Here is a 17,756-nt window from a genome sequence, read left to right on the forward strand (position 1 = left end):
AGCGGTAAGTCAGTAAGTGACATCATAGATCGCACCATATCCAATAGAGTGCAATTACGATGTTCGGACACACCATTTCGCTGAGGTGTTCCACGCGGCGTGAGTTGTGAAACGATTCCACATTTCCTTAAGTGCGTACCAAATTCGTGACTTAAATATTCACCCCCACGATTTGATCGTAAGAACTTTATCTTTCGATCACATTGATTCTTTACCTCATTCTGAAATTCCTTGAACTTTTCAAAGGTCTCAGACTTGTGTTTCATCAAGTAGACATACCCATATCTACTCAAGTCATCAGTGAGAGTGAGAACATAACGATATCCTCTGCGAGCCTCAACGCTCATTGGACCGCACACATCAGTATGTATGATTTCCAATAAGTTTGTTGCTCGCTCCATTGTTCCGGAGAACGGAGTCTTGGTCATCTTGCCCATGAGGCATGGCTCGCATGTGTCAAACGATTCATAATCTAGAGACTCTAAAAGTCCATCAGCATGGAGCTTCTTCATGCGCTTGACACCAATGTGACCAAGGGGCAGTGCCACAAGTATGTGGGACTATCGTTATCAACTTTACATCTTTTGGTATTCACACTATGAATATGTGTAACATTATGCTCGAGATTCATTAAGAATAAACCATTCACCAGCGGGGCATGACCATAAAACATATCACTCATATAAATAGAACACCATTATTCTCGGATTTAAATGAGTAGCCATCTCGAGTTAAACGAGATCCTGATACAATGTTCATGCTCAAAGCTGGTACTAAATAACAATTATTGAGGTTCAAAACTAATCCCGTAGGTAAATGTAGAGGTAGCGTGCCGACGGCGATCACATCGACCTTGGAACCATTCCCGACGCGCATCGTCACCTCGCCCTTCGCCAGTCTCTGCTTATTCCGCAGCTCCTGCTTTGAGTTACAAATATGAGCAACCGCACCGGTATCAAATACCCAGGAGCTACTACGAGCACTGGTAAGGTACACATCAATTACATGTATATCACATATACCTTTGGTTTTGTCGGCCTTCTTGTCCGCTAAGTACTTGGGGCAGTTCCGCTTCCAGTGACCACTTCCCTTGCAATAAAAGCACTTAGTCTCAGGCTTGGGTCCATTGCTTGACTTCTTCCTGGCAACTGGCTTACTAGGCGTGGCAACTTCCTTGCCATCCTTCTTGAAGTTCTTCTTACCCTTGCCCTTCTTGAACTTAGTGGTTTTATTCACCATCAACACTTGATGTTCCTTTTTGATCTCTACCTCTGCTGATTTCAGCATTGAATATACCTCAGGAATGGTCTTTTCCATCCCCTGCATATTGAAGTTCATCACAAAGCTCTTGTAGCTTGGTGGGAGCGACTGGAGAATTCTGTCAATGACCTCATCATCCAGGAGATTAACTCCCAGCTGCGTCAAGCGGTTGTGCAACCCAGACATCTTGAGTATGTGCTCACTAACAGAACTGTTTTTCTCCATCTTACAGCTAAAGAACTTGTCGGAGACTTCATATCTCTCGACTCGGGCATGAGCTTGGAAAACCATTTTCAGCTCCTCGAACATCTCATATGCTCCGTGTTGCTCAAAACGCTTTTGGAGCCCCAGTTCTAAGCTGTAAAGCATGCCACACTGAACGAGGGAGTGATCATCAGCACGAGACTGCCAAGCATTCATAACGTCTTGGTTCTCTGGGATTGGTGCTTCACCTAGCGGCGCTTCTAGGACATAGTCTTTCTTGGCAGCTATGAGGATGATCCTCAGGTTCCGGACCCAGTCCGTATAGTTGCTGCCATCATCTTTCAGCTTGGTTTTCTCTAGGGACGCGTTGAAGTTCAGGTGGACATGAGCGTTGGCCATTTGATCTACAAGACATGTTGTAAAGAATTTAGACTAAGTTCATGATAATTAAGTTCATCTAATCAAATTATTTATGAACTCCCACTTAGACAGACATCCCTCTAGTCATCTAAGTGAAACATGATCCGAGTCAACTAGGCCGTGTCCGATCATCACGTGAGACGGACTAGCTAACATCGGTGAACATCTTTATGTTGATTGTATCTACTATACGACTCATGCTCGACCTTTCGGTCTTCCGTGTTCCGAGGCCATGTCTGTACATGCTAGGCTCGTCAAGTCAACCTAAGTGTATTGCGTGTGTAAATCTGGCTTACACCCGTTCTATTCGAACGTTAGGATCTATCACACCCGATCATCATGTGGTGCTTCGAAACAATGAACCTTCACAACGGTGCACAGTTAGGGGGAACACTTTTCCTGAAATTATCATGAGGGATCATCTTACTTACTACCGTCGTTCTAAGTAAACAAGATGGAAAACATGATAAACATCACATGCAATCATAATAGTGACATGATATGGCCAATATCATATAGCTCCTTTGATCTCCATCTTCGGGGCTCCATGATCATCTTCGTCACCGGAATGACACCATGATCTCCATCATCGTGTCTTCATGAAGTTGTCACGCCAACGACTACTTCTACTTCTATGGCTAACGCGTTTAGCAATAAAGTAAAGTAGGTTACATGGCGTTCTTCAATGACACGTAGGTCATACAAAAATTAAAGACAACTCCTATGGCTCCTGTCGGTTGTCATACTCATCGACATGCAAGTCGTGATTCCTATTACAAGAACATGATCTCATACATCACATATATATCATTCATCATTCATCACAACTTTGGCCATATCACATCACAAAACACTTGCTGCAAAAACAAGTTAGACGTCCTCTAATTGTTGTTGCAAGTTTTTACGTGGCTTCTATAGGTGATCTAGCAAGAACGTTTTCTTACCTACGTTAAAGCCACAACGTGATTTGCCAACTTCTATTTACCCTTCATAAGGACCCTTTTCATCGAATCCGCTCCAACTAAAGTGGGAGAGACAGACACCCGCTAGCCACCTTATGCAACTAGTGCATGTCAGTCGGTGGAACCTGTCTCATGTAAGCGTACGTGTAAGGTCGGTCCGGGCCGCTTCATCCCACAATACCGCTGAAGCAAAATAAGACTAGTAGTGGCAAGAAAGTTGACAACATCTACGCCCACAACAAATTGTGTTCTACTCGTGCAAAGAGAACTACGCGAGACTCGATCGGTACGTTACTTGCCCGAGACTCGATCGTCGGTATCCCAATACCTCGTTTAATCTCGTTACCGGCAAGTCACTTTACTCGTACCGTAATGCATGATCCCGTGACCAGACACTTGGTCACATTGAGCTCATTATGATGATGCATTACCGAGTGGGCCCAGAGATACCTCTCCGTGATACGGAGTGACAAATCCCAGTCTCGATTCGTGCCAACCCAACAGACACTTTCAGAGATACCCGTAGTGCACCTTTATAGTCACCCAGTTACGTTGTGACGTTTGGTACACCCAAAGCACTCCTACGGTATCCGGGAGTTGCACAATCTCATGGTCTAAGGAAATGATACTTGACATTTGGAAAAGCTCTAGCTAAACGAACTACACGATCTTTGAGCTATGCTTAGTATTGGGTCTTGTCCATCACATCATTCTCCTAATGATGTGATCCCGTTATCAATGACATCCAATGCCCATAGTCAGGAAACCATGACTATCTGTTGATCAACGAGCTAGTCTAGTAGAGGCTCACTAGGGACTGGTATGGTCTATGTATTCACACGTGTATTACGATTTCCGGATAACACAATTATAGCATGAATACTAGACAATTATCATGAACATAGAAATATAATAATAACCATTTATTATTGCCTCTAGGGCATATTTCCAACAACTATGACACCGGAAGAACACATAAAAGAGACCTTCCAGAACACTCCAGAATCATGAAAAAGTGGAGGTACGTGACACGGTAAGTAAACGGACTCCAAAAAATCTGTAAAAAAATTATGTCTGTTTTGGAATAACAAAAATTAGGAAAAATAAGAAACTACCAGGAAGGTGACCCTGGTGGGCATAAGACACCAAGGCGCGCCTGGCAAGCCAGTCGCGCCTAGGTGGGTTGTGACCACCTCGGGTACCTTCCGGACTCCGTTTTTCTTTCGTATGCATGTTTCCCAAGATAAAAAATCTTTATATACCCCCAAACCTATTGACCTCCGTATCCTGAAGAAATCTTTTGTTTCTTTTCTTATTTTTTTTGTCAGATTTGTCAAGTCGGCACCATGTCTTCTCCTTACTCCAATGATTAAGAAGGCGATGCGTGGTTGCTTCAGATGGAGTCCAAGGGAGAGGGAGTTGAAGAGGTCATTATGGAGGAAGAATGAGGGAGACTTGCTTGGAGTTGACCCTCCAGCCTCTGAGAGGGGCACCCTCGCCGGCATCTCCACTCGTCCTAACCCCCATCAAGCCATGTGGTCAACAAACAATCAAGAGGGACCTAGAGATCAGGAAGAACCCCCTTCAAGGAGACCTCTACACAGGTTACATCGAAACAATTTTCACAATTTGATTCATAACTATGGGTTCGAAAACACCCCTCGTGTGCATATACCGTCCAATTGGGACATATCTCGTCAAAGAGAAAGTGATGCAGGAACAAGCTCTTGGGGCCCGGAAAATAAGCATATCATGGCTAAAGTGGAGAATAACATTGAGTTGCTTCATCAAGCTCTCTGGGAGATTCGCAGTTTAAGAGAGGCACTCGGAGATATATTAGTTTGTTGGTTATCAATAGAGTTTATGCTTTATAGTTGACTGAGAACCTAGTTTGTTGGTTTTCAATAGAGTTTATGCTTTATACTTCGAAGTTGTGATGAATTGTTACTTGTTCATGAAAAGTCTATGATAAAAGTTCTATGATAAAAGTTTTTTGTTAAAGTTTGTTGCTGTCATAATAATTTACATGATGCTTCTATGTTTGTATTTTGTTTTTATCGACACCTCTCTCTCTAAGCATGTGGACATGTTTTTCGATTTTGATTTTCGCTTGAGGACAAGCGAGGTCTAAGCTTGGGGGAGTTGATACATCCATTTTGCATCATGTTTAACTACTGTTATTTATATTGTTTTTATGCACAATAATTCTTTTTGGAGTATTTCTAATGCCTTTTCTCTCATAATATGCAAGGTTCACACAAAGAGGGAGAATTCCGGGAGCTGGAAATGTGGACGTGAAAAAGCTACGTTAGGCCACCTATTCTGCACAACTCCAAATGAGCTGAAACCTCACAAGGAATTTTTATGGAATAAATAAGAAATAATGGAGCAAATAACTACTGGAGGGGGGCACCTGGTGAGCACAAGACACCAGGGCATGCCAGGGCCCCCAAGCGCCCCCTGGTGGGTTGTGCTCAGCCCAGCCCACCTCTGGTGCCCCTCTTCTGGTATTTAAGTCATTTCAACGTAGAAAAAAGATGGGGAGGACTTTCGGGACGAAGCACCGCCATCTCGAGGCAAAACCTGGGCAGGAGCACTTTTGCCCTCTGGCGGAGCGATTTCGTCGGGGGAATTTCCCTCCCGGAGGGGGAAATCATCGTCAGCATCATCACCAACAACTCTCCCATCTTGGGGAGGGCAATTCCATCAACATCTTCAACATCACCATCTCCTCTCAAACCCTAGTTCATCTCTTGTGTTCAATCTTTGTACCGGAACTATAGATTGGTGCTTGAGGGTGATTAGTAGTGTTGATTACATCTTGTAGTTGATTACTATATGGTTTATTTGGTGGAATATTATATGTTCAGATCCATTATGATATTTAATACCCCTCTGATCTTGAGCATGATTATCATTTGTGAGTAGTTACTTTTGTTCTTGAGGTCTCAGGAGAAATCTTGTTGCAAGTAATCATGTGAATTTTATACGTGTTCGATATTTTGATGGTATGTATGTTGTGATTCCCTTAGTGGTGTCATGTGAACGTTGACTACATGACACTTCACCATATTTGGGCCTAAGGGAATGCATTGTGGAGTAGTTATTAGATGGTGGGTTGCGAGAGTGACATAAGCTTAAACCCTAGTTTATGCGCTATTCCGTAAGGGGCTGATTTGGATCCAAAAGTTTAATGCTATGGTTAGAATTTATTCTTAATACTTTTCTTGTAGTTGTGGATGCTTGCGAGGGGGTTAATCATAAGTAGGAGGTTTGTTCAAGTAAGAACAACACCTAAGCACCGGTCCACGCACATATCAAATTATCAAAGTAGCGAACACTAATCAAACCAACATGATGAAAGTGACTAGATGAAATTCCCGTGTGCCCTCAAGAACACTTTGCTTATCATAAGAGACCGTTTTGGCATGTCCTTTGCCTCAAAAGGATTGTGGTACCTTGCTGCACTTTTGTTACCGTTACCGTTACTTGCTCGTTACAAATTATTTTGCTATCAAACTACTCGTTACTTATAGTTTCAGTACTTGCAGACATTACCTTGGTGAAAAACGCTTGTCATTTCCTTCTGCTCCTCGTTGGGTTTGACACTCTTACTTATCGAAACGATTACGATTGATCCCCTATACTTGTGGGTCATCATCCAACAATTGCTACATTTCGTAGTACTATTCTCAAGCATTCTTTGTTTTGTTAACTATCTTATCTTATAGTACATGTTTCTATTCTACAACGTCGTGCTCAGTTAATTGTGTTGGTTCATTTGGTCTGTTGTCCATTTAACTGTTTGGTTCAATTCTGCAATTTGATTTTCATTTGTTGTGGGTACAATTTTGTATTGTTATGCATGTGAGAAATAAACCGAATTTGGCTGTACTCATTACATATTCTACTGATAGTATGGCAACTCTCAATTAACCTGATCAAGATCTTCCTTATGTGTGTTGCAGGGAAACAATGGGAGACATTGCGGTTCACCATCGACGTTTGCTCATGCATGGTCCTTTCACTAATAGCACATTATTGTGTAGTTGCAGGAATCATTCTAATATTTAGGTTTCTTACAATTTTGTCTTGCACATGTAGGTCCTGCTATCAGAGGCATAGACCCACTGTTCGACCCATTTTGCATATGGAGAAATGAGATGTCCTTGAATACCAGTCAAGTCAAGAAACTCAGAAAGATTGTTAGGATGAAGAAACTTGCGACGAATAACAGCAAAATCTTTGTTTGCACAATGAAGAAGACATCAGTCCACTATAGGATGGTACTAACTCTTTTACCTTGTTTTTACCCCTTACGCCATTTCGAAATTTATAACAGCGATTTATGCATATCTTTGTTTTCAGTACTTTTCAAAGCAGTTCAACAATGATTACCTCTCAAACCACCTGCATGGTTAAGAGGTGAGGGAGGTATTCATTGAACACCCATGGTACAATATTGAAGTCTTCCTGAAGAGGACGAAGGTTGGGAGGGCAATTATCCATAGCCACTGGCCTAAAGTTGTAAGGATATTCAACATCACTGAAGGCTCAATATTTGCCTTCCGCTTCTGCAGTTTCCCAGATGAGATTCATTTTTCTATTTCCATGTATGAAGCTACTTTCCAAAGGTTTTCGATGTTGCATATGAAACTTTGTGCTGTTGTGTAATGGCGTAACGGAGTGTTGAAGCTATCTGATGTAATTCATTGTGAAATCCTGGTTGTCGTTATATGGATATGAAATATCTAGTTTGTTTTATAAGAAATGTCAATTTGATTACTACATGGATTATCAATAATAGGCTAATTACCCTGCTTATTGCGGTTTTCTATTGCAGATGGTTACTCAGACAGCACTGTGGGCGATGAACTCAAACAAACCACGCGGTTTCTAGAAAGTAGGCGTGTTCGATCAACTAACAATCACACACGGCTTCCACCGGAGAACTGTTTGCGTTAGGCCACCTTGCACAAACATTTTCACACAAAAAACTGTGTGTGATATACATATGAACAGAAATGTTTTTCTGGGATTCACCGTGTGGGATGTACATATGAACGGAAACGATTGGGTTTCGATGCCTTGCCCAATCACACACGAGCTCATTTGCCCCCGCCTGTGTGCCAGGAGGGCCTATCCCAACGGTTTCTGGGTCGTATGGGAAGGACCCCCCCTATCGCAGTCACTCACATGGCGACTGTTCAAAAAAACGTCAAGGAAAGGGGTTAAAAACTGTTTCTATAGCACGTCTCTGCACCAGTGTCTCCTCCTCAATTCTTTCCAATTTTTCTTTCAAATACTCGTTTTCTTGTTCAACTAAATTTAACCTCTCGACAAGAGGGTTGGTGGAATTTCCGGTTCACATACATCCTAGATAAAAACATCTATGTCACGTTGGTCGGCATAATTATCATAAACACTGTAACATCCCAAAAATTTCCAAATTTTGGAATGTTAATAATAATTATTATTGAGTGCTTAGATTTTCAGTGGAATTTTAAAAAAATTGGTCATTGTTTAAACTTTTTCAAACAATGTTGTAAAAGATGGTTCATCATTCTCCAATATAAAAAACTATGGTTGGAAAGTTATTCGAGAGTTCAAAGGGCATTCAATTTCTTTTGCCTCTTTTTGAAAATATTCGAAACCACAAATAGAAATGGAGTGGGAATAAAATGACTTTCTCAAAATGTGGTGGAAGAATATTTTATTTGAAGTTCTTTGAATTTTGGAGTTCCATTAGAATTGGATCTCATTTGAAATTTAGTGCCATTTAAATATTTCCAATAAATTTAATGACAGGAGATAATGTGACTTCTCCAAAACTCATTTGAAAATATTTAGTACTGCATAATTATAATTTCGTGAATTTGCAGAACTCTAAATAGGATTTTTGATTATTTCAATTATGTCCATAAAGTGTGAAGGGTAGTTTGTGAACAAACTTAATTTTATTAAATTCGGAGACTAATTTTCTTGGACTCTAAATAATATTGGCACTAATGTAAACATTTTTATTATTTGTTTTAAGTAACTTTTTGTGCACGTACTTATGTATGTAATTATATTTCAATCCTAATTCCTAAACTATCTAGCTTGACCAGTATATCTCTCTCTCTAAATCTCGGACAGGCGCGAGACAGCAGCACAACACAGCCCACCTTGTTTTTGTAATTTTTCCCTTGCCTTTTTCCCTTTGGGCCAATTTCCTTCACTAAGGCCCATCCCCTTTCTGGTAGTGAAAGCCCAGTCGCTGGGTCTTCTTCTTCCTCCTCGCCTGGCACTTACACAGACAACCATGGCAAGCCACCCCACCCCGCCCCCTCCTCTCCCTCGCCTCGAAACTTCTCTGAACGGAACCCGCTCGCCTCCCACGACCCCTCCCCTCCGTTAGGCCTCGTTTCGTAGAAGCGGATCGGAGGGGTTTTCAGCGGATTTTCCTCGCGTGGCCCAGAATCCTCCCAAATCCCCGTTGGCCCGTTTGGTACACAGGGTTTTCACGGCCCAATTCCCCCGAACCCCTCCTTTTCACGCGGCTCTCAGCCCTCGAGTCCCCCCTCGAGGATTTGGAGGAGACGCTGCCGCCGCCGCCCGGCTCCTCCTGAAGACACCGCCGCCCGGCTCCTTCTCAACACGCTGCCGACCGACGCCTCGACGCCGATGTACCTCCTCCGCCGTACTGGCCTTCTCCCCGGTGGTAAGCCCTCGCCTCGTGTCCCCTCCTTTCCCCTCGTCGTCTAGGTTTCCTCCATCCGCCCGGCCATGGCTGCTGGCTCGTCCTCCCCGGCGAGCTCGCCGAGCATGCCGTCTTCGAGGGCACCAAGGCCGTCACCAAGTTCACCTCCTCTTAGATCGCTAGTTTTTGGCGGTGCTTGTAGTTACCTTGTGTTTGACTCGTTTGTCTGAATCTAGAAGTGTTAGTAATGAATGAAATTTGTTGGATGTTCTTGGGAAGCTTTAATCTGGAATAGAAATGCGCACTTCCTGCTATGTGACTTGTTCTGTAACCTGAATTAACGATAGATTTTCCTCTGGATTATAGTTGTACTCCTTTTTAAGTATTCTTGTAAACTGAGATCAGATTGTTCGGCCGACCTCTTCTCTCTGAAAAGTTTCCTAGAATTCTTGTGTAGAAGATCAGATTTGTGATGTTCAAATCTTTTTTTTCGATGGGGATAAATCAGGGAAATTAGTAGGTTTTCATTATTGTGATTTGCAATTTTCACATTCAGATTTTTTGGGACGAACTGTTATGGTCTTGTCTGAAGTTTTGGCTATTAACCAGTGCATTTTAATCAGTGAAATTTCACGGAGTGCTTTCTGAGTTTCCCCGATTAATGTGTCTGCTGATGGATCTGTAATTATGCTACTAATTATTTTTTGATGCATCATAGAACAATTTCACCAAGTACTATCACTGTCAATGTTGTAAATTAGCTGATGGGTCTACCATCTTGGAATGTATTTGCTGATGAACCATGTTATCTGAAATGCATGTGATGATGTTTAACCAGTGCATCAAGATTCAGTGTCAAGTTATTTCTGTGCATCGATGGTTCTGATAAAGAGAGTTGTTTGCAGCTAATCAAAATTAGGCAGTGAATTTTCCCTGTAGTTGCCAGCCCCCATTCGTAGTGTTAATCCCCAGTTGATTAGTACTTATCTAGCTAATTAACTACCCAGCAAGCATGGTCACTGATGTAAGCTTCGTTTTTCTGCTTTTCACTTGCTCACTGAAGATATGTTGTCTGTAGTTAGCTGTTATGTAGCTGACGGACAGGTCGGCCGACGGTGAAGCTATTTTTAATTACTAGTTAAGTAATCAACCAGGAAGATCATGTTTTGATCTTATCCAGTAGCATGTTCAGTGAATCCTATGTATAGAACCTTGCTGTGCATGTGTTTTGCCAGCATGTATGCTTGACAATTCCCCTAATAAAGATAAGTTTGATGGCATTACGAAAAAAATGTGAAGTTTGGCTTTCTTGTCAGTATGAAGGTCCATGGCGAGGGCCGTGAAACCCGAGTTCTTGGTTTTGTCCCCTGGACCTGGAGTGTGATGCTTGGTTGGCAAACCAACAATCTTGTATAGGCTGCACCTGGGGGAGGTTCTTCAAACTGTGCCTACAGTAGGTAGGACACTAATATAGCATACTTTAATTTCTGTTTTTATGTGTCCACTTGTCCGGTCTTCATTGTTGTGCTACTTTATTGTGCTATGCCATAGTGTTCTTAGTTCATTCTTTAGCTCGGTATTCAAAACAGAGATCGGTTACTCATATCCTGTAGACAAAGGTGGAAGAGTTTGATTTATCTCATGAATCAGTATCGAAGAAATTTGATTTATTTAACGGTTTGTGAATTTATCTTATTATTTAAGACCTCTCAACTTAATTTATTGATCTTGGCAGGTCTTCTTCGGGTACGGTACTGAGCCAGAAAAGAAGCAATTGGCAAACCTACCCAAGGGTCATGTATTAATGCTGGGTCTTCACATGTATGGTTGCCTGGTGATTCAGAAGGTATGTATTGCTACAAACTAAACGGTCCACCTCCAATTCAGAAGGGACATTCTATTTTGCTGTAGGCCTTAGAAGTGGTTAGTGTGGAGCAACAACAAACATACTGTCTTTGGAGCTTGACTGACATTATCATAACATGTATTCGTGGCCAGAATGGAAACCATGTAGTCCAAAAGTGCATAGAATGTATCCCTCAAGAAAGGATACAGTTTATCCTTTCTGCTTTTTATGGACACGTGCTTGAACTTTCCACCCATCCATATCGTTGCCGTGTTATTCAGGTGCTATACCAACCTACTAGTAGAGAACATAAAGCGCGTGTTGCCGCACCTGTACATCTTATTATTGGTATTGGATGTTTTCTTAATCCTCCAAAGACAGATGCTTGTATCTGTTCGCAGCATTTCGATGCTTTTACGCCATTTGATTTGGCATCCTGAAAGAGGCAATGCAATTAGATGTTAACATGGCCATGTTCCCTGTGGTATCAACTGGAAATAATACAGCCTTATTTGATCTGTACTATATAATTTCCTAGCCCTGCAAGTATTTGGAAGTTTCTGTATTCTGTTGGTCTTGATGTAGCTCGAACAAGGCCATGATATAATTCCTTGAAATATACTCCCTCCATCCAAAAATACTTGTCGAAGGAATGGATGTATCTAGACGCAATTTAGTTGTAGATTTTCATCCATTTCGCCGACAAGTATTTCTGGACGGAGGGAGTACCTGATTGTTGTTGTGCTCTTAATATCATTTACTTGAAATATACCTGATGATTTACTTGTACATCAGTACTTCCTCTGTCAACTGGCTCCTCTGTTTGTGGGTCTTGGAATTGAAATTGAATGAGAAATATTTGCATTTAATTGAAATGAGATATAGTTTTGTCAACAGTAGCAGCATTACCTTGTTTTCTTCAGTATCATCAGTTTTTTTCTGGTGTCATTAAACCAGGTTGAGAAGTGGAACAAAGCAGAGGAAGAATGAGACGTTTGCAGGATCCCTCGAAATCGTTTGTTGCTTTTGTGTCAGCGCTATTGTTGTCGGCATGCTTAAATGTACGCATGTCTTATGTATTCTCCGCATGCTTAAATGTACGCATGTCTTTCCTCGGACTTGTGAATGCCGAAAACGTATGAGATATTTTTGGTTCCAAGTCATGCTGATGTGAGAGATTATGTTGCTGTTATGTGACATTGTAATTATGTGATGATATATTGGTTTCAAGTCAAGCAAATTATGTTGTTCATGTGAAGAACTGTTGCAAGATTAGATTTTTAACTGTTTTACACCATTTTAGTTCAATATGGAAATCCCTCCCTGTCAAACAGTGTTCTATATGGAGGGGGATTTGAGGTTTCAAGGGGATTGGGTGGAAGAGGGGGATTCACCAAATCCCCTGGAATCCTCTCCTCCCCAAACCTCCACAATCCCTTCCTGTCAAACAAGGCCTTAATGGCCATTATAAGCACAGGTAACAGACACCATTGATGTCATAAATCCGGCGACGCCCCGCTCACCTCCGGCCCCCCTGGCCCCTATAAAACCCCACACCGTCGCCCATCTTCTCCTCGTCCGAAGCCCCATCATATGGGCACTCCTACCCCACTGTCTCTCGCGGAATTGCTCGCCGTAGTAACCCGTAGTAACCTGCTGCCGCCGCCGTTCGTGCAAGATCCCGGCAAGCCCAAGGTGTTCCTGACCGCTTTCTTCTCCCTGTCTTTTTAAAAGTTTGTTTCTTACCTTATGGACATGATAGAATCTCTGTAGGTGTAGCCGGAGGTGTTCCTGACCGCTTTCTTCTCCTCGTCCGAAGCCCCATCATATGGGCACTCCTACCCCACTGTCTCTCACGGAATTGCTCGCCGTAGTAACCCGCTGCCGCCGCCGTTCGTGCAAGATCCGGGCAAGCCCAAGGTGTTCCTGACCGCTTTCTTCTCCCTGTCTTTTTAAAAGTTTGTTTCTTACCTTATGGACATGATAGAATCTCTGTAGGTGTAGCCGGAGCGTGCCATCTCCATCGCCAAGTTCCGGTCGGAGCTCTGTTCAACTCCGGCGGCCTTCCGCCACTGCCACGTGAAGAGGCCGAGGTCAGGGCCTTGTCCTGCGAACTCCCACCGACCTCCTCTACGCCAATCAGTTGTTCGTTGACGCCAGAGACCATCGTCTCCAACTCCAGCGAAACTCCGGCGACACTCCGGTGAGACACCTCTCTGTTTCTTAAAAAAACGAACAGGTATTAGCCACCAAGAAACTGACACGTGGCAACGTATTTTTATTCCCGTAATTCATTTTCAAAAAAATATCCAAACTTCGGAAATTCGTATCTCCCAAACTTCGGAAATTCTCCGATTTCGACAAATAAGATATCCCCCGATTCATTGGAACCTGTAGTTTTTTATAAAATTATAAAATTTCACTTTTGAGAAAATTTAAAATTTAGTTTTGATTTAAATGGTAAATTGAATATTTTCCCCATATCTTTTAATCGATAATTCATATGAAAAAGTTTATTATGTAAAAATTGGTTACCGGAACCATATCTATCTGTTGGAACACTTGTCACATTTTACCATTCAATTTTAGTCACTCTTTTGACTTGAAACTAGGAATTCAACCGAAATTCTCATATCAATTATTTCACAATTACAATCAAATTATTTCCTTTTACAAACTTGGATCTCTAGTTCATTTGATCATATTAGAATCTTTATGTTACACTTTTTGACGTGTTCATTAGTTCTTTAGGTTCACAACTTAGGATTTAACTCTCTTAAAAAAAACACGTACCTAGTGAATTTTTATAACTCACTTTGGTACTTGATCCACTAGTTTGAAACTCATGTAGGGATTATTATATGACACATTTAGATGGGATTCTCAAACATTCCAACCATGGACTTGGAACCTTGGGGTCAAACCCTAACCACTTGTGATTTCTAGAAGCAACATAAAGTGGACCATGAGCCCACTTGTTCTAAATAATTTCTTTATAGAAATTTGATCCTCGAAACTTTACTATCTCAACCCCAACTATGTCCTAATACTAATTGTCATTGTAACATTGGCAGTCATATAACTTGTATTTTATTTGAATCTTTATTTGGATTTTGTTGTGTGTTGAAGTATTTTTCTTTTATCGTTAGATATATCATAACGAGAAGAAGAGGCAACTCGAAGTAGAATATTTCCTCTTCGAGAACTCAGGCAAGTTGCAAATTTATCATACTTCAACCTATATTTTCATATTATGCATATCTCTTTAAATGTAATATTTTGCATGTTTTACAAAAGCTTGCAAAGTACTTTTATTAGCTAGAGCCTTAGGTTCAAGACTTACTACCATGCTTGGCCGCACTTGCACAAGTGGGTGGGTTGAAAATCAAACAAGTTTTGAACAAATAAAGTTGCCCTCTTTTGGGGCAATGTTTTGTGAAAACTTTTGGAAAACAAAAACTATATATTGTTCTACTTCTACTCCTTGGGCGGAATGGTATGACGGGAGCGTCTACAAGTGATTGCGCCCATCGGGGTCTTGCAGTGAATGCGCCCGACTGGGGACTTGCACATAGGTTTTGGTGGGGACCATCGTCCAGGGGAATGAGATCTTTCAAGTACAATTTGATGTAGCTTCCAGTACAGCCACATGCTACTATGGGTTCTGGCTTAGCTTAGTACTAACGGGAAACCCTTACCTCAGGACCGTCATCGGAGAGGGACTTTCATTGCCTAAGTTGCAGGCGGCTTGGTCAGGTATAGGGGGCTGTTACGGAAAGGCTTCGTCACAATCTCCTCCTAGTCGTACACCCAAGTGTGTAACGGTAAACGGGGTTGGTTGTGTACGACCTCTGCAGAGGGTTTAACCTAATCGATTAGCCGTGCCCCCGGTTACGGGCAATTTTGAGCAACTGAAGACTTGGACTGAAGAAGAATCTCCCAATGTTCGGGAAAGCGTTTTTAAGCATCGCTTAATCGCGCTTAAGCGTTGTGCGCTGAGTAAACGCTTCGCTTCTGACCTTAGCGGTGATTTAAGCGTTTAGCGGTTTTTAGCGGTGATTAAGTGTCGCTTTAGCGCTAGGCACTGGTTAAGCGTGCACTGAGCGCTCTTACTCGATGGAAAAGTGATGGGAAAGCTCTGAAAACGGTTGGGCTGGAGGGCCACAAGGGGTATAAAGGGCTTGGCCCAAAACAGGCCTGTTTCGGCTAGGGTTTATAGGATCCACAAGAGGGGAACGAAGAGAGTTTTGTGGCGGCTGCTCCTGCTCTGGATCTAGCGGCGGCTCCTGGAGTTCTTCCTCCTCCTTGGCAGTCCACTGGATCTGGCCACCAGCAACTCCCCCTCCTCCTCCTGGACATCCCCTCCTACTAGTTCAGGTGAGGATCTTTATCTCTCCTCTCCTCCTTCTTCTCAGCTCCTCTTCTCCTCCTCTGTTCCTTAGATCCATAGATCCTCCTCTAATGTTTTCTTCAGTTCTCATCCATAAGCAGGCATGCAGCACTGCAACACTGCAGTAGTAGTTTCTTTGTTGTTCTAGACTTCTAGTTCAGTTCTTTGTATCATTCATTGCCTCATTGGTCTTTGCTTAAGCAGGGAGCAAACAACAACATTTTAGTGGTTTGTTTAGGAATAGCAAAGCTGCAAAGGTAGGCATGGAGTCAGGAGAAGGAGATGGTGCTGGTGCTACTGCTGCAGCAACAACAGCAGAAGAGAGAGAAAAGATTCTGAAGAGGAATTCCGATGATATGGGTTGGGCTTACGGTAAGCTTGTTGAGATGGAGATGAGGGAGCAGATGGCATACCTTGGAGTGTGGTTGGAGATGCTATGGGAACCAGTGAACAACTTGAGCTTCGGCGAAGTGCAAGGGTTAGAGATCTCCATGATGAAGAGTTTGAGTCAGACGAAGAAGAAGTAGAGGAGACAGATTCAGAGGAGGAAGACATAGAGTACGAGGATGATGAAGATGAAGTGGTGACTGGGCACACTTATGTGGATGCAGACTAATCCATGAAGTCATGAACTGCTACTTGCCTGCTGCTGTTCGTTTGCTGCTGTTGCTGCTAGGCTGTTGCTGTTGTTTGGCTGCTGCTGCTGCTGCCTTTTATCTTATATGCTCTAAGACTATATTGTGCATTTATGCTTGTTGTGTGAACCACTGAACCTTGTTCTTATGTGTTATTTGGCTATTTGTTGTGGTTTGTGAACCACTGAACCTCAACCTTATATGCTATTTTAGATTTTCAGTTGCCTATGTGCTATATTTCCTATTTTCCTGTGCATATTATTCAAAAGCAGCCAAATTCTGGCCAATTTTAAAAAACGCTTAATCCCGGTTAAGCTGCGCTTAAGAGGCAATTGCTCTAAGTTGTGGCCTTCCGCTCCGCTTACTCTTACCGCTTTCTCAAACATTGGAATCTCCCCTCTCTTTTCTAAAAGTCTGTTTTAAGGGAAGGGAAAGTTGAGGAATGAGCACAGTGAATGTGTTTCACTTCAACCATATCTATGTTTTACCAAAATTTGGAGAATGAGCACTGGTGCGTATATCCATGTGTCTCACTCCTACCTTTTTTTTACTAAAAATTATTTCTGTTTCAAAAGAAGTTAACAAAAATTAGTATAGGAGAAAATTGGCTTTATGCAAAGGAAATCTCCACCAATACTATCCTGCATATATATTCTGTTAAACTTTCTTTTGCAACTTGCGAGTACATTCCACATACTCACCTGCACCTGTCATGTGCAGATCTCAACAGATTAAGAGACGATAGGGTTATGGTCTACACTCAACGAGCCCAGTGGCGTTGATGGAGACCTAACTTAGCGACTACGTATTATTCCGCTGTATTATGTGCCAGCATTGAGCTGTGCCGATGGTATGTATTTGTTTAATTCTGAATGTACCGTTGTAGTAAAATGATGTATGTTTTACTGATGTTCATTTTTGTTACTGTGTGTGCTAGCTATAATCCAGGGATAGCACAGTAAGCACAGAGACTTGGATTTTACCAAATCCGGGTCGTGACAAACACTAAATGAAACAAATAGTTATAAAATAGAATATATACCACATCCGAATCATAAAGTGGACGAGGGCTGACGGGGACAGATATCAAAACCATGCCACTATGTATAACAAACAACGTACGGGTAATAAAATTATACAAGTAACTACCTAAATCACACAAACATGATTTTTCTAAAGGATAAGAACAGAGGCTCACCAAGGTGGTGCCGACGACGGGATGGTGCGGGCGATCGATGGTGGTTAGGACGGGGGCGGGAAGGCACTAAGTAAACCACACCTACATATGCAAACTAAGAAGTTAATTTGAGCTCAAATTGCATATAAATCAAATAAACTACCACATATAGTTACTCCC

At 42.1% G+C, this 17,756-nt stretch overlaps 2 long non-coding RNA genes across 2 annotated transcripts; both read left to right on the forward strand.

Moving 5' to 3' along the window:
- Positions 1 to 9,157: 9,157 nt before the first annotated feature.
- On the forward strand, positions 9,158 to 12,632 carry LOC119312154. The gene is made up of 3 exons (XR_005151261.1): positions 9,158 to 9,549; positions 11,264 to 11,374; positions 12,332 to 12,632. It is a non-coding gene; the product is annotated as an uncharacterized LOC119312154 (long non-coding RNA).
- Positions 12,633 to 13,062: 430 nt separating this feature from the next.
- Positions 13,063 to 14,583, forward strand: LOC119306385. The gene is made up of 3 exons (XR_005148935.1): positions 13,063 to 13,294; positions 13,362 to 13,577; positions 14,524 to 14,583. It is a non-coding gene; the product is annotated as an uncharacterized LOC119306385 (long non-coding RNA).
- Positions 14,584 to 17,756: the final 3,173 nt, after the last annotated feature.

This window comes from Triticum dicoccoides, chromosome 5B, assembly GCF_002162155.2.
Source record: "Triticum dicoccoides isolate Atlit2015 ecotype Zavitan chromosome 5B, WEW_v2.0, whole genome shotgun sequence".
Classification (NCBI taxonomy): Eukaryota; Viridiplantae; Streptophyta; class Magnoliopsida; order Poales; family Poaceae; genus Triticum; species Triticum dicoccoides.